At 42.3% G+C, this 21,313-nt stretch overlaps 1 non-coding gene across 1 annotated transcript; it reads right to left on the minus strand.

The window, feature by feature from the left end:
* Nucleotides 1–19,792: 19,792 nt before the first annotated feature.
* LOC142842768 (U6 spliceosomal RNA) lies at nucleotides 19,793–19,896 on the minus strand. The gene has a single exon (XR_012909448.1). It is a non-coding gene; the product is annotated as a U6 spliceosomal RNA (small nuclear RNA).
* Nucleotides 19,897–21,313: the final 1,417 nt, after the last annotated feature.

Here is a 21,313-nt window from a genome sequence, read left to right on the forward strand (position 1 = left end):
CCTTTTTTCCAGCTCAATATGACTCGTTTCCAAGCCTCCTGGGGTCAGTATCACTTCCTCTTGTCCTGACTGCAGCTCTGGCTGCTGCTGTTCATCCTCTTCCCTGACTAGTCTTTCCTCTTCTTTTTCTTCTTCTGTAGGCCAACCCTGCTTTTGAGTCAGCATGTCCTGGAACAATTTATCTTGTTCTTTCATAATTTGTTCCTCTTTTTGGGGTATTGCTTTTCTTCCCTTTTCGAGCCTCATCCTTTCCCTGGATTTAGCCCTTTTTTCCAGCTCAATATGACTCGTTTCCAAGCCTCCTGGGGTCAGTATCACTTCCTCTTGTCCTGACTGCAGCTCTGGCTGCTGCTGTTCATCCTCTTCCCTGACTAGTCTTTCCTCTTCTTTTTCTTCTTCTGTAGGCCAACCCTGCTTTTGAGTCAGCATGTCCTGGAACAATTTATCTTGTTCTTTTATAATTTGTTCCTCTTTTTGGGGTATTGCTTTTCTTCCCTTTTCGAGCCTCATCCTTTCCCTGGATTTAGCCCTTTTTTCCAGCTCAATATGCCTCTTTTCCAAGCCTCGTGGGGTCAGTATCACTTCCTCTTGTCCTGACTGCAGCTCTGGCTGCTGCTGTTCATCCTCTTCCCTGACTAGTCTTTCCTCTTCTTTTTCTTCTTCTGTAGGCCAACCCTGCTTTTGAGTCAGCATGTCCTGGAACAATTTATCTTGTTCTTTTATAATTTGTTCCTCTTTTTGGGGTATTGCTTTTCTTCCCTTTTCGAGCCTCATCCTTTCCCTGGATTTAGCCCTTTTTTCCAGCTCAATATGCCTCGCTTCCAAGCTTCCTGGGGTCAGTATCACTTCCTCTTTTTCCTGGAACTGGCCTTTGCCTTCACCAGGGTGCCAACCCCGCATTATTGACCTCACCCTCTCTTCTCCTCGAACCAATTGCTTTTTCTTTGCAGCCTTTCTCTCCTCCTGGAACTGGCTCTCCCTTTTCTCACTCTGTACTCTCTCTTTCTCCTCTTTTAGAACTGGTTTCTCTTTTTTCTTGGCTCTCTCTTTTCTTCCCTCAGTTGCTTTCTCATCTTTTAGAATTCCTATCTCCTTCTTTGCCTGCTCCTGTTCTTCCTGTGTTGTCTTATCTTCTAGGACTACCATTAGTTTCTCCCTTCGTCGTGATTTTATAATTTCAGGCACTTCTTCCACTTGCAGAGACAGTTTTTCTCTTATGTTGGCCAATCTTTCTTTCTCAGCTGCTTCTTTCTGTTTTTTTATTTCCTCCTTCTCCTCTTCCTCCTCCTCCTCTTCCTCTTCTTCCTCTTCCTCCTCCTCCCCTTCCTCCTTCCCTCCCTCCTCCTCTTCCTTCCCCACCTCTTCTTCTTCCCCTTCCACCTCCTCCTCCCTCTTCTCTTCCTCTGCTAGCCCCACTTTCTTTTTTCCCCAGAATGTTCTTCTCTCTAACTCAATCATCCTTTTCTCTTTCTGGGCTCTTCTCCCTTTCCAGGTGGTCCTAACTACTTGGGACAGTTCCTTCATTTTTTCAAACTCTTCCTTCTCTCCTAGGTCCAGTCTCTCTCTTTCCTGATCTAAATGTTTTTTCTCCTCGGCTTTATCTTCCTCTACCAGCTCTTGTCCTGACTGCAGCTCTGGCTGCTGCTGTTCATCCTCTTCCCTGACTAGTCTTTCCTCTTCTTTTTCTTCTTCTGTAGGCCAACCCTGCTTTTGAGTCAGCATGTCCTCTAGCTCTGTCGAGCTCACACTTTCTGTTGTTTCCTCACTTTCCTCCTCAGATGATTCCCCCTCTTCTGAAGAAGAATAATAGTGGTCCAGTGCACCCAGTTCCCAGTCGTAGTCCTCCTTGTCCTCTTCAGTTCTCTCTGATACCCAGCTCTGTCTCTTTTCCTCCCACGGCTGTATCGTCCTTTCTCCAACTTGTTCCTCTGCGTCCAGGATCAGTTGCTTTTCTTCCTCAGCCAATTCCTCCTCTTCCTGCTTCCTTTCTCCCTTTTTCCTCTCTCTGTGCTTTTTTGCTAAGGACTGCATCTTCTGTTGCCTGGCCCTCATGTTCTCCTTGTGGGCTTCCATAATCTTTGGCCAATCCCACTTTTTCTTTTCCACAGCCGTCGTCACTTCTTGTGTGTCTGTTTCCTTTTTTTCTCCAGATGGTTTCTTCTCTTGTATAAGTAGCGCCTTTTCTTCAGGAGCTAATGTTACATCTTCTGTAGCTAACACCTTTGGGGAGCCATCATGCCTTTCTTTGTCCTGCGTCATCTCTTCTTTTATGTCTCTTTTCTTTTTTTTTCTAGATGGTTTCTTCTCTTGTATAGGTAGCACCTTTTCTTCAGGAGCTAATGTTACATCTTCTGTAGCTAACACCTTTGGGGAGCCATCATGCCTTTTTTTGTCCTGCGTCGTCTCTTCTTTTATGTCTCTTTTCTTTTCTTTTCTAGATGGTTTCTTCTCTTGTATAGGTAGCACCTTTTCTTCAGGAGCTAATGTTACATCTTCTGTAGCTAACGCCTTTGGGGAACTATCACGCCTTTCTTTGTCCTGTGTCGTCTCTTCTTTTATGTCTCTTTTCTTTTCTTTTCTAGATGGTTTCTTCTCTTGTATAAGCAGAGCCTTTTCTTCAGGAGCTAATGTTACATCTTCTGTAGCTAACGCCTTTGGGGAACTATCACGCCTTTCTTTGTCCTGCATCAATGCCTTTTCTGGAGAAGTTGGTTTCTTTTCATCCATGATCAGTTTTGTCATCTTTTCTTTTCTGCGTTGTTTCTTCTCTTTTCTAGGTAGTCCTGTTTCTTCTTGCAGTAACTTCTGGTCTTCCGCAGTTAACAGCCTTTGTGGGGCAGCCGCTGTATCTGTGCCTTGTGTCAGTGTCTCCTCTGGGAGGCCTGGTTTCTTTTCATCTGGGATTAGTTTTCTTTTGTCCTTCTTTGCTTTCTTGGGCTTTATCAATCGCGTTTTCTCTTTGAGCTTTATCAACTCTCCTCTGTCTTCAGTTCTTCTCTCTTTCCATTTGCCTGGTTTCCTGACCTTTGCCTTAAGTTTCTGATTACTGTCTAAGAAATCCATCATCATTTTCTTGTCTTCCGGAGAAAACCTCTCATGTTTCTCCAGAAAACGTAAGTCCTTTCGATCTCTAGCTGTCTCTGGCACTTCCTCCTTGACAACTCTTTTAGGCATCTTTCTTTTGCGAACAGGTGGTTCCTGCACAGCGGCCTCGGATCCTGGTGGCCCGGTTTGTGAGGCCTTTCTCCAGGGACGTAGTAAGTCTTGGAAGAGAGTCCAGCTGGGTTGGTCGGTGAGCACCCTCTCAGCCAAATTCTCCAGTTCTTTGTCTAGGTCCCTTACCATGTCTGGATGAGAACTTGCTATTCTCGAAGTGAGAAGTTGGCAAATATCCTCTCGCCAAGATGTCTTGTCTGATTGGCTCACACGCCCGGGGGGGCCTGCCAAGCCATGACTCATCCTTTCGAATTTCATCAAGTCTTTGTCTGGCTCAGCAGGCAGTAGGGACCCCTTTGGGGCCTCTTTCTTGGGTGTTCCAGCAGCCACCTCTGAAATGCTCTCTTTTGACTCCTGCTGTGCTATTTTTTCTTTTTTCATTGCTTGTTTCAAAAGGTTTTTAAAGTGACTTAGTCTTCTCTGCTTATGGGCAGCTTCTCTATCTATGGCCCCCAGGGCTTCCAGGGCCTCTCTGATTCCCTTTGCTTTCACTTCCCCTTTTTGCTCAGAGCTGAGTAGTTTCTCTAGTAATAAGGAAGCATCCTGGATGTCAGCTTGCATGGGTTTCCTAGCCCTTCTCTGTTCGCCTGACGTCACCGAAGGCACCTTTGGCAAATCTGCCTTTTTGGTTCTCTTGAACACTTTTAGGGTCTTTCTAACTGCAAGATATTGGGAGAAAAATAGTATGAAAATTGTAGAGGTGGGGAGACACTCTGTGACAGCTGGTTCAGGAAACTGCGATGGGAGCAATCAAGGCAAGAGGGACAAGGCTTTAGATTTACCAATGCTCATACTTTTAGCCAAGTTTCAAAAGCCAACTTTGGTACTGACGCTGGGTTGACCTTTCTCAGGAAGACTATCTCCTCTGACTAGCGCCTCCACCCCCCCCCCCACGTCACTGTTCCACTCTTTATGCACCTTTGCTCCTGACCCTGTCTCAGGAAGACTATCTCCTCAGGAAGACTATCTATCTCCTCAGGAAGACTATCTCCCCAGGAAGACTATCTATCTCCTCAGGAAGACTATCTCCTCAGGAAGACTATCTATCTCCTCAGGAAGACTATCTCCTCAGGAAGACTGGCCCCAGCAGGTCCCACACATCATCACCCATCCATACCAATCTTTCTGGTCGTTTCATGAGCACGTTTCCTTCTTCTCTTCAGCCCATCAATCTTTTCAGATTCTGACAAAGGTATAAATGTTTGCTCAGCAATCGTCTCAAAGTCCTCGTACTTCAGCGACTCAAAAGAAAAACGAAGTGAGCTGCCTCTGTGTGACAAGGTCAGGTCTTCATTGAGCCTCTCCTTCACATAAGCAAGCAGGGACTCCATATCGCTAGCTTGAATCCTCAGCAGATGGCTTAGAGAGACAACCTCACTCATTTCTTGCCTACAAAAGTAATGAAGAAAAGAAGACAATACTAAGCAAGGGAAAAGACAAAATTTAAAATGAGGGACAGAGCCAGAGGTGGTAGTGGTGGTGGTGCCTGTAGTGGCAGCAACAGTGCACGCCTTTAATCCCAACACTCAAGAGGCAGAGGCAGGTAGATCTCTGTGAGTTCAAGGCCAGCCTGGTCTACTTAGTGAGTACCAGAACAGTCAGAGCTACACAGTGAAACCCTGTCTCAAAGAATAAGGGAGGGAGGGAAAGAGGAAGGGAGGGAGGGATGGATGAAGGAAGGAAGGGAGGGAGGGAGGGAGGGTTAGAAGAAGGGAGGAAGGGAGGGAGGGATGGAGGAAGAGAGAGGAAGGGCAAAGATGGCCCAATGTTTTAGTGTTAAGAGTACTGGCTGCTCTTCCAGAAGACCTGAGTTTGGTTCCCTGGACCCACATGGTAGCTTACAATGTCTAAAACACTTCCAGATCTGAAGCCTTCTTCTGGTCTCTGCAGACACTGCATACACACATGGTATATATCCATATATCTATATACTGGCAGGCAAAACACACATACATAAAAGAAAAATAAAATAAATCTTTAAAACATTTGGTTTTTTGAGACAGGGTTTCTCTGTGTAGCCCTGGCTGTCCTGGAACTTGCTCTGTAAACCAGGTTGGCCCTGGACTTACAGAAATCCACCTGCCTCTGCCTCCGAAGTGCTGGGATTAAAGGTGTGTGCCACCACCGCCCAACCCAAAAACATTTTTAGAAGAAAAGAAACAAGAGAAAAGGGAGCAGGAAATGGAGAGAAGAGGAAACAAAGGGGAAGAAACAATTCATAAAGTGCAAAGGAAGAGGCAGTGCTGAAGTTGGTTAAAGCAGAAGAGACTGAAGTAGAACACAGAGGAAGGGGAAAGAGCAGAGTGAGCAGAAAGGAAATGTCCTTTTGGCCCCAGAAAACTCGAGATCTTCTTAAGCCCTCAAAGTCACTCAGGCAAATAAATCCCTTTTGGCAATAAAGGAAAAGAGAGCGAAAGCAGGGTTAGTTGTTTTGGTGATGGTGATTGGTTTGGTTTTTAGAAAGTCTTTCCATGTGGTGCAGGCTGCACTAAAAGTACCCCAGGTTGGCCTCAGATGTGATCCTTCTGCTCCAGCTCCCAATGGGGATTGCAAGTGATCATTCTTCCACCGCTCTTTGCGCCTATCAGGTTTTTGCCCTGATATCTGATTCCCAAGCTTTTATTAGGTAAATGCTTCATCTGCCATCAACTCCTAGCAAGATTACCCAGGAGCTTTCAAAGCCGTCACTCCTCCATGCTGCTGTAGTTCACTGTGGGTTTTTCAGCAGTAGTCCCCCGGCTCTCCCTGAGCCAACATTCCCCAGACCACAGTCACAGTCACCCGCTGCCAGTTCTGTCATCCGGGGGCCCCATGCCCTCGCACACTATGCTCTCTCAGTCCCCAGCTGCATAGGAACAGCTGCCGTGCCTTAGGCCTGGCCTGTGCATCACAGTGGCTAGTCCGGCTAGCTGGATACTCTGCCACAGCCACTCACCTCAATGATCCACCCCACACCAGCTCTGAGCCTCTCAGTGGCACAAGCACCTGGGACAAGCGTAGTTAGCCCAGATGCCTGGGCACTTCACCCTGGACACTCCGCTGCTCTGCTCCCCGCTCCCCAGTGGAGCGCCATTGCTGCTACTGGCTACTCCCACACAGCTCCATCGCTGCTGCTAAGGGAAACCTGGAAAGTCAGCAAATCTGGTGAAATATAGGAGAATTCTTAAGGGGGACATTTTTTTCTCACATTAAGAAATGGGAAACACAATTACAATGAAGGAGGTTAGGTCTCTGTATGATTACACAATGGATGATTTACAATTGGAACAATTAAATGAAGGGATAATCAATTTAACCAGGATTGGCATAATGTTCATTATCATTTTGATAATCTTTGTTGTTGGTTTGATAATTCTTGGTTTATCCTTTAATAGGTTGGTTGGTATGAGTGCCAAGATACAGACCTTAGAAAAACTTATTAAAACAGATCATAGAGATACTCAGATCCAGACAGAGGAATTTAAAGGAGAACCAATCTCAGCATTGCATTCAAACTGCTAACTTAAATTTATCCAGTAACCGTACAGGAACAGCTGTCAAATGATAGATATCCTCAAGGTTGTGCAAGACCTGCATTGACTCCTGTGGAAATGTTAGATTTAAGAAAATTCAAGGAAGTGATAGTCTCATATGGCATGCATTCACCTTTTGTGAAGCAGATGTTAAACTTGGGGTCAACTTCTAATAAAATTAACCCTCAAGACTGGAGAGACTTGGTTACAGCAGTCTTGTAGCCTGTCCTCATTACAATGGAGGACCTGGTGGAAAGATGAGGCTAAGGCCATTGAACAACAAAGTAAGACTAGAAGTATGGAAATCTCCCAGGACCAACTCTTGAAGAGGGAGATTATGTTAATGTATAAAGGCAATCTTTATATGATGACTACACCTTGGCTTTATGCTGTACAGCAGCTTTGAATGCTTGGGATGGAATTGAAGAAGTAGAAAAGAAAATTGAGTCATTTACTATGGTTATACAGAGCCCAAAAGAAACCTTCATGGATTTCTTACAAAGATTGACTTCAGCTATAAATAGAATGATACCAAATTCAGAAGTTAGACAAACAAGAACTGAATCTCTGGGCTTTGAAAATGCTAATGCACAATGCAAAGGGATAATTAGGACATTAAAGGTGAGACCAGCAGCCTTGGAAAAATGGATCTGAGATACAATCAGTATTGAATCTCATGACCATGATGAAGCTTGGATAAGAGAGATTTCCAGAGGTTTGAAGAAAAATCAAAATGTCAAGTGTTTCAATTGCCATAAAGAAAGTCATCTAGGGGCTGGAGAGATGGCTCAGAGGTTAAGAGCATTGCCTGCTCTTCCAAAGGTCCCGAGTTCAATTCCCAGCAACCACATGGTGGCTCACAACCATCTGTAACAGGGTCTGGTGCCCTCTTCTGGCCTGCAGGCATACACACAGACAGAATATTGTATACATAATACATAAATAAATATTTTTAAAAAGAAGTCAACTAAAAAGGGATTGCAAACAGGGCATTCCTAGAAACAATCCTTTTTCTAAGCATAATTAAAACGGAACACTCCTTCCTTGTGGATTATTCAGAAGGTATGGCAAAGGCAGGCATTGAACTAATGAATGTAGATCAACAATGGACAATCAGGGTAATCCTTTCCATCAGGAAATGCCTTGAGGGGCCTCTTGCAGGTACCCATGCAAAATTCAGTTCATTTGTTTTCTGTATCCATGGAGAAAATGCCTTCCAGAGCAATTAAAGAACCAAAAGCTTATTGTAAGAAACCATACTGCTCTGAATGATAGAAAAGCTATAGAAGAGAGAATAAGAAACATGGGAGAAGCCATAAGGCAAATATTTTGGCAAACTTGTATAAATAAAGACAAAAATTTAAAATGCAGATAAATGATGCCATTGAAAGTCTTGTAGATGCAGGTGTAGATGTAACAATAACTGCACCAGAATCTTGACATCCAAATTGACCTCTTCAGGAGGTAAATGTTCATCTTTTAGGGATTGGAATGTTATCTTAGGTAAAAGAGAGCTTGAGATGGATCAAATGTATAGGTCCAGAAGGTCAGAGAGGAAAATTAGAGCTATATGTGATTAACATAACAATGAATTTCTGGGGATATGATTTATTACAACAATAGAATTCTCAGCTTAATATTCCCCAAATCTTAGAAACAAACCATAAGTTAGTGTGTGTTTACAGGGAAATATTAGAAGGTATTATAAAGAGCAGTCATTAACCATGTAGGTTGTATAAGAACAGCAGCTGCTGATTTTCCAAAGACACCAACAGCCTGCCTTTAAAATGACTGACAGACAAACCTATATGGGTTGTGCAATGACCTTTAACAACAGATAAAATGCAGGCTTTAGAACAGCTGATAAAGGAGCAACTAAATGCTCAGGATATTGAAGAATCAACAAAACCTTGGAATTCTTACGTATTTGTTACTAAAAAGAAATCTGGAAAATGGAAAATGGTAACAGATCTGAGAGCTGTTAATAAGGTGATTCAGCCAGTGGACTCTCTACAGCCTGGAATTCCTTTGCCTTCTCTATTGCCTAAATGATAGCCTATTATTGATTTAAAAGATTGTTTCTTCACTATACTGTTACAAGAAAAAGATGAAAAAAATTGCCTTTATGGTGCCTCCTTATAATAATTCTCAGTCTGTTAAGAGATATCAATGGGCCAGGTGGTGGTGGCGCATGCCTTAAATCCAGGAACTCAGGAGGCAGAGGCAGGTGGATCTCTGTGAATTCAAGGCCAGCCTGGTCTACAAGAGCTAGTTCCAGGACAGCTAGGACTGTTACACAGAGAAACCCTGGAGAAGAGAGAGAGAGAGAGATCAATGGAAGGTTCTCCCACAGGGAATGTTAAATAGCATCACCCCGTAACAATATTTTGTATGTCAGTTGTTGGAAATGATATGTAAACGATTTCCTCTTCAATAGTTTACCATTACATAGACAACATTTTACTAGCCGAATCAAATGTAGATACTTTAGAAAGAATATTTGAAGAATTAAAGAAAACTTTGTTTTATTGGGGATTACAAATTTCTCCTGAAAAAAGAATATAAAGAGGAGATTCTATTAATTATTTATGATATAAAATAGGTCTACAAAAATTAGATCCCAAAAGGTGCAAATTAGGAGAGATTGCTTGCGGACTTTTAGTGACTTTCAAAGATTTCTAGGAGATATTTCCTATTTACAACCCACTATTGGGGTAAAACCTGATGATCTGAGTAATTTGTTTAAAACCTTAGACAGTGACAAGAACTTAAACAGTCAGAGAGAAATCGGAGAATACACACGTGGGTCATGTGGAGCTGAGCTTGCTTACATCCCAGTTGTATTACCCTCTAAGCACTCCCTACAAGAATTGTAATGTAGAAGGAAGAGATTATCTTAGAATGGATCTTTTCACAACATAAACAGGTTAAAAATTTTAAATTTATGTGGAAAAGATTTCTGAGTTGATTCTAAAAGAAAAATAGAGACATCATCTATTAACAGGAATAGACCCAGCAGAAATTATAGTACCTTTTACTAATGATAAAATTGACAAACTTTTGGTAGAATTGCCATTTTGTGTGACTGTCCAGGCAGCAAGTTGTCTCTGTCATTTCTAGAGTTTGGAAATTGCTTATTTCTTGATGGCTTAGGTAAAAATAATCTTTTTCATCACGTGGTAACTAGACAAAGAAATTATAAGGAGATATCCTACTTGTTCTTTATAAAATCAAACATCACTACCTGCATGAAGTAATCCAAAGGGTACTCAAAGAAACGAAATCTGGCAGATGGATGTATTCAATTTTGCAGAATTTCAAAAATTAAAATATATACACCACACCATAGATACATATTCAGGATTTAAATGGGCAACCACTTTGAGTTCTGAAAAGGTTTATTTTGTAATGACACATTTGTCAGACAGTATGGCCATCAAGGGTATACCTGAACAAATCAAGACTGACAATGCTGCAGCATATGTCTCTAGGAAAATGAAAGATTTTTTGCTTATTAAAAATAAAGCATATTACAGGTATGCCACACAATCCTACACTGACAAGCAGTTATAGAAAGATCAAATCAAACTATAAAGGATATGCTAAATAAACAGAAAGAGATAAAAAAAATACCCCAGAAATAGATTGTATAATGCTTTATTAACTCTGAATTTCCTAAATGCTAATATGAAAGGAAGAGCAGTTGTGGAGAAACTTTGGATAATAGAAAAAACAACAGAATTAAATCAGCCTGTATACTTTAAATATGTGCTGACCTCAGAATAATGTGTGTTATGTTGGGGAAGGTATTTTGCTTTTGTTTCCATTGGAGAAGTAAAGCTATGAATACCATCAAAATTGATAAAGATTTGATTTGAACAAGAGAGACCTCTTAATTAGAAGAAATGATAGTTCAACAAACAGCATGGCAATTTAATCTAAACTAATCTATAAAACTAATAAATACTTTACATTTGATCAGATATAACTTGCCAAAAGGGAACCTCCCCAAAGTTAGGCTTGGGGCAAAATTTTCTTTTTGTCTTTTCAGGACAATGAAGACATTCAGCTAAAGAATTTGAAGACCACTTAACAAATGAGACAAGTGGTTAAAAAAAAAAAAGACAAATCATCCAAAAAATGTCCCAAGAAACTCCTTTACTTTTACTCCTTAAATTGGCTTATTGGTATATCACATTTCCAACAGGATCATAAATCTTCCCAACTGTTTGTTTCTGCTGATCTCTACAGACATATAATGCAAATGGTCTTTTTGTAGTCCCAGTCAAATTAAAAATTAAAGGTGGTTAGGAGTTGGAGTATGGCTCTTTCCTTCTCTAAACACAAGCATGCTTATTAAAATGAAATCCAAAATCTGTCTCATGTCAGAAGAGCCACCTGATATGGGACAAAAGAAAAACCAAAATTATGAACTATTTTATTGCCACTAAATTCATAATCCTTTGGTTTTATTTTGACTCTTTAAAATGCTTCTTAAGGTATAAATATTATCTCAAAATTTATAAGATTAATATATATTTTAAACTTTTTTTGGTTTTTCGAGACTTTTTGTCATAATAGTAATATAGAGCACTAACTCATTCTAGAATAAGGCTTAATCTAGCTTTCTGTACATGATTTTGTAGGGTTTGAGTTTCTATCAGGTAACTGGGAATTAAGCTTTTGTACTCCGGATGTACATACAGATATTGATTCTCTAATCTCTTTGAGTTCTGCTGCATATGACATTTAAAATGGTTAAGTTTTCTGCAGTGCACCATGACCAGGTGTAACAGTGATAGAGAAGAAACAGTCCTTTAAATTGACTACAAGAGGCCATCCTTTTGGTAATAGAGAAGGCAGAGGAATTCCAGATTGTAGAGGGCCCCATAGGTTGGATAACCTTGTTGACAGCTCTTTGATCTGTCACCATTCTCCATTTTCCAGATTTCTTTTTAACAACAAATACAGGAGAATTCCAAAGGCTGGTTGATTCTTCAATATGGCCAGCATCTAGTTGCTTCTGTATCAGCTGTTCTAAAGCCTGTAGTTTGTCTTCTGTTAAAGGCCATTGTTTAACCCACATGGGTTTCTGGCTCCCCATTGGGGAGTTGAACCCTGGTCGCCTGCATGACAGGTGGGGATACTCACCACTGTACAAGGAGCTCCCACAGCAAACAGGGACCTTTGAAGTCTCCAAACAGAGGATGGGACACCGCAACGACAATTCCTCCAGGACTGTGGGAATACCGCTAAGCTAACAAACACCACCTAATGATTGGCTTTGAACTACAAACTGCTCAGGACAGTTTCAAGTGGCTAGCTGAGATGGCCCAGCCTCACAGACTGCTCTAGCCAGGACTTGAGACAAGCCCTGAACTTTCCTATTATGCAGAGACTGGACAACAAGTGATACAACTACCTCTCCTAGGACTTGAATATGATGCCCACATTCCCAAGAGACGGGATGGTGATTTTTGGTCATTCAGAGGGTTGTGGATATTTGTCATTGTTTAGGATAAGTCATTATTGGTAAAGGTCAAGAAAAAAAGCTATATAAAGGAGATTAAATTCAGGGGTCCTTTTTTGAAAAGAAAAAAGGATAAAGAAAAAAGTAAAAGGAAAAGGAAAAAGATAAAAAAGGATAAAAGAGGGGCTGGAGAGATGGCTCAGTGGTTAAGAGCATTTCCTGCTCTTCCGAAGGTCCTGAGTTCAATTCCCAGCAACCACATGGTGGCTCACAACCATCTGTAATGAGCTCTGGTGCCCTCTTCTGGCCTGCAGACATACAGACAGAATATTGTATACATAATAAATAAATATAAAAAAAAGGATAAAAGAGAAAAGGTATTATATAACTCTGATATAATAAAAGGGTAGATTATTTTTTAGATTTATTTATTTATGTAGATGAATGCTTTGTATACACTTACATCTGCACATGAGATGACAGCATCCATCAGAAAGTTGTAAGCTGCAATGTGGGTGCTGGGAATTGAACTCAGGAGCTTTGGAAGAGCAGTGAGTGCTCTTAACCACTGAGTCATCTCTCCAGCCTCAAGGGTAAATTATTGAATCTACTTTTTAAAAGCAACTACTTGGTGGGGCAATAGTGGTGCACACCTTTCATCCAAGCACTGGGGAGGCAGCACAAGTGAATCTCTGTGAGTTTGAGGCCACTCTTGGCTACATAGTGAGTTCTAATTCAGGCTCTATAGCTACACAGAAAAACCCTGTCTCAAAAAAAAAAGCAACTACTTGTTTTAACTATTTTACATTGACATGGATTTTTGTATATTGATACAAAATTTGAGATTAATTTTGTTGTACATACATTTCTAATCTTGTTCAAGATATTATACCTATACAGCTCATTTAACAATGTAATGCAAATTTCTAGTCCTTGAAAGCTATTATTACCAACTAATTAGGATATAAAGAAATGCAAGTTAGTAGTTACTACAATCAAACTTGTAGTGATATTAGGTATGTTTGCAAGGTCAAACAGATATATTTTAGATAGACAGGTTGTCTTCAAACACTTCAGAGATCTACAGAATATGGCATTTAAGGTGTTTTAATAACACAGGTTCTTTTCTTTTTATGACAATGAGACGTGTCTGATCCTTGCATCACCAATCAACTTCAGAGAAGATGATGGTCATTAAAGAAACTCCAGATGAAGTTTACTTTATGGCAAAAGTAAGCCACTGGGCAAGAAAGTGCCCTTGCCTCAACTGCTGACAGTATACTGTCCTGATTGGACAAGCAGGACACAAAAGAAAAGACTGCTGAACTTTACCAAGACAAGGTCAGACAGCCCTTCAGAATATCCTGCTTCACAGAGAAGTTTGTCAGACTTGTTTTTAAATTTATTTTTATTGTTTTAAAGGTGTATTCATTTACTTATTATATGAATATTTTGTCTATATGCTCATCCATGCACCAGAAGAGGCTATAGGAGTTCATAGGACTACAGTTATAGACGGTTGTGAGTCACCATGTGGGTGCTGAGAATTGAACTCAGGAACTCTGGAAGAGCAACAGTGTTCTCAACTGCTGAGCCATCTTTTAAGGCCTTATTTTTATTACTTTTTAATATATAAGTGTATGTTTCTGTGTATTTGTGTTTTGGTATGTGCAAATTAATACAAGTGTCTGAAGAGATCAGAAGTATTGGATCTCCTGAAACTGGAGCTATAGGAAGTTATGAGCCACCTGGTGTGAGTGTTGGGAAATGAACTTGGTTCCCCAGCAAGAGTTGTATGTGCTCTTAACTGTGGTGGAATATTCTTTTAATTACATTTATTTACATTTGTTTATGCTGTGGAACACATATGTTTAATGATGCAAAGATGTGTTGCATTATTTTTTTAAAAAGTACTTATTTATTTAATTTATTTATTATACAGCATTCTGGGGCACCAGATCTCATTACAGGTGGGTGTGAACCATCTCTCCAGCCCTGTGTTGCATTTTTTTTATGCTGCATTTGTTTAACTCTGTGAAGCTGAGTTACGGTGTCTGTCTAAAACACCTGATGCTCTAATAAAGAGCTGAACGACCAATAGCAAGGCAGGAGAAAGGATAGTCAGGGCTGTCGGGCAGAGAGAATAAATAGAAGAAAAAGAGGAACAAGAGAGATATCAAGGATTAAGAAACGAAGGGGCCAACCACTGAGCCACATGGTCAGCCACAGAGTAAGAGTAAAGTAAGATTACAGAAACAAGAAAATGAAAAATCGGGCTGGAGAGATGGCTCAGCGGTTAAGAGCATTGCCTGCTCTTCTAAAGGTCCTGAGTTCAATTCCCAGCAACCACATAGTGGCTCATAACCATCTGTAATGAGGTCTGGTGCCCTCTTCTGGCCTTCAGGCATATATACAGAAAGAATATTGCATATATAATAAATCAATAAATATTTAAAAAAAAAGAAAAAGAAAAGGAAAAATCCCAGAGGCAAAAGGCAGATGGGATAATTTGAGTTAAGAAAATCTGGTTATAAATAAGCCAAGCTAAGGCCAGGCATTTATAAGTAAAAATTAAGTCTCTGTGTATGATTATTTACTGTTTTCAATTCACAATATAGAATGGTTTGCTGCTGCAGGAATTATCCATTCCTACAGATAATTTAATCTTTTTAATAAAGACATTTGTACACATTCCTGATACTGGGCATAAGAGCCATTTACCAGCGTTCGTCTTTCAGCTTAAATCACTGAGGTGATTCTACTCTTCTGTTGCAGTCACATCTGAGTTCACAAGTAGCCTTTCTGTGGGGAGGAAGAATAATTGTGTACAAGGGAGAGAAGTCTCCAATTATGTGACAACATTCATGTAATCAAATTTTGTATGAAGTTTAAAAATTAAGCAATTAAAAATAATAAAGGTGAAAAAGACAGAACAAGAAGATGGATGTCATGGCGACACAAGATTCTTAGATTGAAAGATGTGTGGAATTAAATTCTGAAAAGACCGTTTTTAAACCTGGTCTAGAACTCGTGATCCTCCTGCTCATCTCCCTGCATGCTGGGATTACAGGTGTGCAGCCCTGTGCTGAGTGCTATTCTGAAGAATCTTAAAGCAGTTAAGAAAATGGTGGGGGAAAGTCAGTTGTCAGCACTGATGGAAAACACACAGAATTATGGAGCATAGGGGGAGTAAAAGGAAACAGAAGGGGCTGTGATATGGGGGCAGAGAAGAGCCAGATCCTAGAAACAGAGAAAGCAGAAGAAGGGACGCCCACCATCCCACTTACTGTATTTCTTGGAGGGTGTCTCGTCGTCTTAGCTGGTGTAACAGCATGGATTTGCTTTGGATGCCAGCATATCTAGACATAAGGTACAAGACCTTAGTCCGCACACTCTTCTCGCTGTCCAGCAACCCCATAGTCAGTGGAACAGTGAAGACATGGCTTATGAAGCCCAGCTTCTCTAGCATCTCCCAGGCTAGCGCACGGATACTGGCGTTGTAATGGGTTATATCTTTGAGCAGGCGGCAGGCTGTCTCAACGCGCAACTTGGGAGGGATTTGGTGACTGACGAAAATCTGTGCCAGAGCACTAAAATATTTCTGGTATTTTTCTGTCGAACAGAAAACTGTGAGGTTGAGAATGGTCTCTACCAAATTTTCTACCATTCCATCACTAAATTTTTTCCCTGCCAACCAGCTCTTCACTGACATGCTTTCAAGGATACCATAGGAGTCTCTTCTTTGCTCCTGGTACACATCCTTTCGCTTTCTCGTTAACATTTCCATATCTTCTAGACTTTCAGATGACAGGGACCGGGATCTTAATAGTCCAGGTGCAGCCTTATCCTTTTCTTTGTAGGATAGACTTAGATCATAGCGCAAGAAAACCGGGGTACCATTAGGCCAAAGGCGGGCACGGATCACTGAGTTAGGGATGTAGCCATCTGGAGCAAAGGGCCATTCCTGCCCGTGGCCAAAGAAGCTTTGTAACATGCGGTAGATATTCAGCCCGTCCCAGCCAGGCAGGTGTAACTGAGCAGGGACGGAATAGGGATACTTCTGCTTGGAGTCAGAAGCATCAGGAGATTTTTCCTCCACAAAGTACAACCCAGGTCTCTCGTGAGTCACGGTAGATATGTGTCTGCCCTCCTCGACCACATGGGGCACGGTGCCATCAAAAGCGATGGCCCGTTTGTTGATAAGGGTTTCTAGCCCCTGGAGTTCCTGAACGCTTTGTTCCAGGTACATAAATTTGGGTACAAATATCAACTCAAATGAGAAGAAGAAGCTAGGCAGGAAGGGCTTTGGGGTTTCTAGTATTTCATCTTCGATGTTTAGTCCATGTAGGAGCACCAGCTGAGTGGGAGGGAGCAACTGCAGGCAAGACACTATATAGATGCTCTGGTTGAAAGTCAAAAGCAGGTCACCTCGACTATTGGCAAAGCAGGGCGAACCAAAATGCAGTTCAGAGTCAAACTGAGTTACAAGTTTCCCACAGAAGTCCCAGACCCGGACTGAGCCGTCGGTGGCTCCCGTGACAAACAGTTTTAGGGCGAGGCAGACGTCAAATGAAGTGACAGCGCATTCGTGTAAGCAGTTTGTCTCTCTCAACACAGATTTCCGTTTGGATTCTGATGTTGGTAATTCTTGATAGCGCCAGAGAAACCAGCAGGAGTGCTCGGTGATGGCACCCACTGAACCCGGCAAGAGTACCATGTGTTTCAAGGGATAAAGGCAGTGAAATTTATCAACAGGCTCCAGGGTCAGGTCGGTCCCTGAACACACCACCTTTGTGAGTTGTATGTAGTTGTCCTTGCCGTAGGAACACAGTAAGGGATTTTCTTCAAAACCCTCTGGGGTAGACAATGCCAGCACTGCCCCGGAGTGGATAGTGTTCTCTTTTTGAACACAGCAGTACTGGGACAAGATTCTCACAACGCCACTCTCATGCCCACAGAATATCAGTCCTTTTTTGCTCTTGCCCAAATGGGACCTCCCGTAAGCCAAGCATTTTACTTTATCTCTGTAGTTTTCTGAAGTACACAGGAGATATTTGGCTGTACACGGGGAACGTGTGGCGTCAAACACCAGCACCTCTGGGCTGCCTATGGCCACAAAGAGTTCCTCTCTCTCTGAGTGATAGGCCCACGCCACAGCTTTATCCATGGCAAGCAGAGGCCACGTAACAACCAGGAGGTCCCCTGTTACAGGAGACAAGAACCGCAGTAAACCGTCCTCGGTGGCACACAGGATACGAATCCAGTTGCGGTCGCAGCGGACCCGTTGTACCTTCTGCGGAGCAGAACCACAGACATTGAAAAGCCTGTAAAAGTAGGGCAGGGAGTGCAGAGAGAAAGTATTGGCACTCTGGCAGAAGAAAGTTTGGTTATCAACAAACCGCAGTTGTTGCAGATCCGTGCCAACATTCAGCTGCCGCAGCAGATTCCCGGAAGCAAGGTTCCACTCCTTCAACAAACCCTCACTCCCTGCGGTGAACAAGGTGTATGTCTCCGGCCGACTGTTGACGCACAACACGGGTGCCGAATGGGCCTTGAAACTGTGGAGGAAGTTACTGTTCTCTAAACTCCAAGCGTGGATCTCTCCGTTCTTGTTTCCAGCATAGAAGGTGTTCTGTGGAACACAGCTACAGGAGCAGGTGAGGGAGGAGCCGCTGGTTAGGGAAGTGAATGTCTTCACTTCTTTAAGCTGGCCGCGACCCTCCTGGGTAAAGACCCTCACCATGCTCTCACACAGCACCATCAGGAAGCCCAGTGACGTGTTCAGAGACAAGTCCTGTACAAGCTCCTGACCACTCATGGTCACTTTTTGAGCCATCTGGAGGCCCTTGCCATTTGCTAAGATAAACCAGGTAACCACAGCTCCCAAAGTTCCAGAAAACAGCACCCCAGTTTCTGAATCATAGCAGAGGCAGCTGATGGAGAAACAACAAGGCACTGTGCCCAGAGTGACGAATGCCTGATGATGGTCTCCCAAAAGCCGCAGGCGCATGTCTTCGCAGTAAGCTACTAACAGGCGATGGGAGCTCACGTGGACCATTGATTTAATGGACGGCACTTCAGCACTCATAGGAAATTTCATCTTCTTGACCATCTTTTTTCTTTCTGCGTTTTTTTCCTGTATCCATAGTATTGCCTAAAAAAAAGGTGGGAGACAGAAGCCTGGTCATGGGGGGCAGAGCATCTCCCGGAAGCATGCTGTAAGGGAAAGTGGCCATCTCCTCTTGTAGACAAAGGGAAAGATTTGGTTTGGGGGGATTCCTAGTACTAGATACTGGGTTTATGAAAGAAGCTCCCGGCCCAAGGCCCTTGTGTTGGCCTTCAGTCCACTTTATAATGAACGCATAATCTTTGGGCCTGATAGATATCTGTGTAAAAGGGTGGCTAATATAGGTCAAACTGCAACTTGGAGCCAGGTATTAAAATGAGCTCATTTTACAGGTGTGGTGCACAGGCCTGTAATCCAGCACCCAGGATACTGTGGTGGACAAGTCAGACTACATAGTGAGTTTGAAGGCAGCCTGAAACACATAGGAAGACCCTGTCTCAATGAATGAGTGAATATAATATGTAAGGTTGGGGCTGGAGAGATGGCTCAGTGGTTAAGAACACTGGTTGTTCTTCCAGAGGACCCAGGTTCAATTCTCATACCCACATAACGGATCACAACTGTCTGAAATCCCAGTTCCAGGGGACCCAACACCAATGAGCATAAAATAAAAATAAATAAATTAATAACGTGAGCTTGTTCAGAGACATCCCTCTCACTCTGAAACAAGGGCATTTTAGGTACAGGACATACAGATTGCATTCTAAAGGAAGAAGCAGAGTTGAAGGAGCTTTACTTGTATTTGTTTTCCATATTGTTCCAGCCAGTTTAAGGCGACGAAATAGTTGGCATCTAGGGAGTAGAAGCACACAAAAGGCTTTTTCTGTGTATGATAAGACTCCTGGTATAGAATCTGGGGCCGGTCACTCAGGACAGTCACATTATACCTGATGTTTTCCTGGATCTGGAAGGGAAAAAGGACAGATGCTGAGAAGTATGAGCAAACACTTAAAAATCCACACTGAGGGATTAGTAAACATTGGTTTGGTCTGTTTCTGCCTGACTGATATTCATATGGAAGGCACTGTTAGGGAACCACAACCACCTCTTCCTTAGCCTCAGGCTACAAGAGAACCCTCTTAGGCTTTTTGTTTTGTTTTGTTTTTGTTTTTTAAGACCAGGTTTCTCTAGTTTTGGAGCCTGTCTTGGAACTTAGTCTATAGACCAGGCTGGGCCTCTAACTCACAGAGATCTGCCTGCCTCTGCCTCCCAAATGCTGGGATTGAAGGTGTGTGCCACCACCATCCAGCATGGTTCTTTTGTCTTTTTGTTTTAAGAAAAACATCACGGAGGCTGGAGAGATGCTTCAGTGGTTAAGATTACTGGCTGCTCTTTCAGAGGCACAGGTTCCATTCCCAGCACCCAGATAGCAGCTCACAACTGTCTGGGACTCCAGTTCCTGGGGATCAGACATACATGAAGGCAAAAAAACATCAATTCATATAAAATAAAAATAAATTACTTTTAAAAATTATGGAAGGTTTCACAAATTTTTATGTCATCCTTGAGCAGGGGCCATGCTGATCTCTGTGTAGTTCCAATTACAGTACAGGAGCTGCCAAGGAAAGCACACTCTGGGCTCTCTTAATTAAGGTTCCAGAAAAAAAATTAAGCCCTAATGTCCCCTTATGGAATGAAAGAATTTCTCTGGTTATATAGCCTGGAAAACCTTGAGGCAGCCACTCAAACCATCTTCTATTTGCATGGTTCAAGTGAGAAAGCCTAGTTCAGAACAGTTAGTTGAGTCTTTTCTTTGTTTGGTTTGTTTGTGATTTTTCGATGCTAAGGACTGGATCTAGAGCGCTATATCAGGGTTTTATCGCTGAGCCACATCTCTAGCCCCTCACTAGTGAATTCTAGACAAGTGCTATATTGCTCAGCCATACCTTTTTTATTTTAAAAGCATTTATTTCATGTCATATGTATAGATGTTTTGCATGTGCAAACCTGTAAGTATATGCAACACCTGTGTGCAGTTCCCAAGGAGGACAGAAGAGGGCATACTCCTCTGAAACTGGAGCTACACATGATTGTGAGCTACCTGGTCTGGGTACTGGGATCCAAACTTGGGTCCTCTAGAAGAGTAGCAAATGCCCTTAACAACTGAGCCATCTCCCTAGTCCCTGCTTGGCTGTTTAGAAGCAGTGTCTCACCATGGAGTTACAAGGCAGAGGCTTGTAACCTTCCTGCGGCAGCCTCCCAAGCAATGGGATTACAGGTATACCCCACTATGCCCAGTTTAATGAGCTCATTTTTTAAAGATCTATTTCTTATTAATTCTTTAAAACTATGTGTATCAATAGGCAGTGGCGCCACATGCCTTTAACCCCAACACTCTGTGAGTTCAAGGACAGCCTGGTCTACATATCTAGTTCCAAGACAGTCAGGGCTACACAGAGAAACCCTGTCTTGAAAAACAAACAAAAATTACATGTATGTGTGTATGGCAGATGTATGTGGGTACCTCCATGTATGAAACAGTCATTCATTCATTGAGTTAAGCCAAGACTGAACTCCAGTGGACTATTCTGCTCCTGTGTGTGAGGAGGTGCACATGTGTGTCAGAGACATTGGACCTCTTCGAGCTGGAGTTACAGAGAGTTCTGAGTCACTTGGTGTAGGTTCTGGGAACTGAACTCCAGTCTTCTGGGAGAGCAGTCTGGGCTCTTAACTGCTGGGCCATTCTTTTCAGCCCCTTACTGCTATTGTTCTAGTGTAGAAGAGAACATTGACTTGGTGAGAGGAGCTTTCCAGGGACGATCATGTTCTACCCATGCCCCATCCTGAATGGCAGGAACAAACCATTCCCACAGGCCTACCACGTGCATAGCTTTCCCACAATTCACCTCTCTGTCATTCAAGATGTTGTTGATGATGGATTTCAAATCCCTCCCCTCAGGAACCAGTCGAGGTGAGGGCAAAGTCTTAGAAAAGTTCCAGTTCTTTTTAGTCATCTTGGAGTATAGAACCTGGGAAAGACAAAAACAT

The sequence above is a fragment of the Microtus pennsylvanicus genome, chromosome 1 (genome assembly GCF_037038515.1).
Source record: "Microtus pennsylvanicus isolate mMicPen1 chromosome 1, mMicPen1.hap1, whole genome shotgun sequence".
Taxonomy (NCBI): Eukaryota; Metazoa; Chordata; class Mammalia; order Rodentia; family Cricetidae; genus Microtus; species Microtus pennsylvanicus.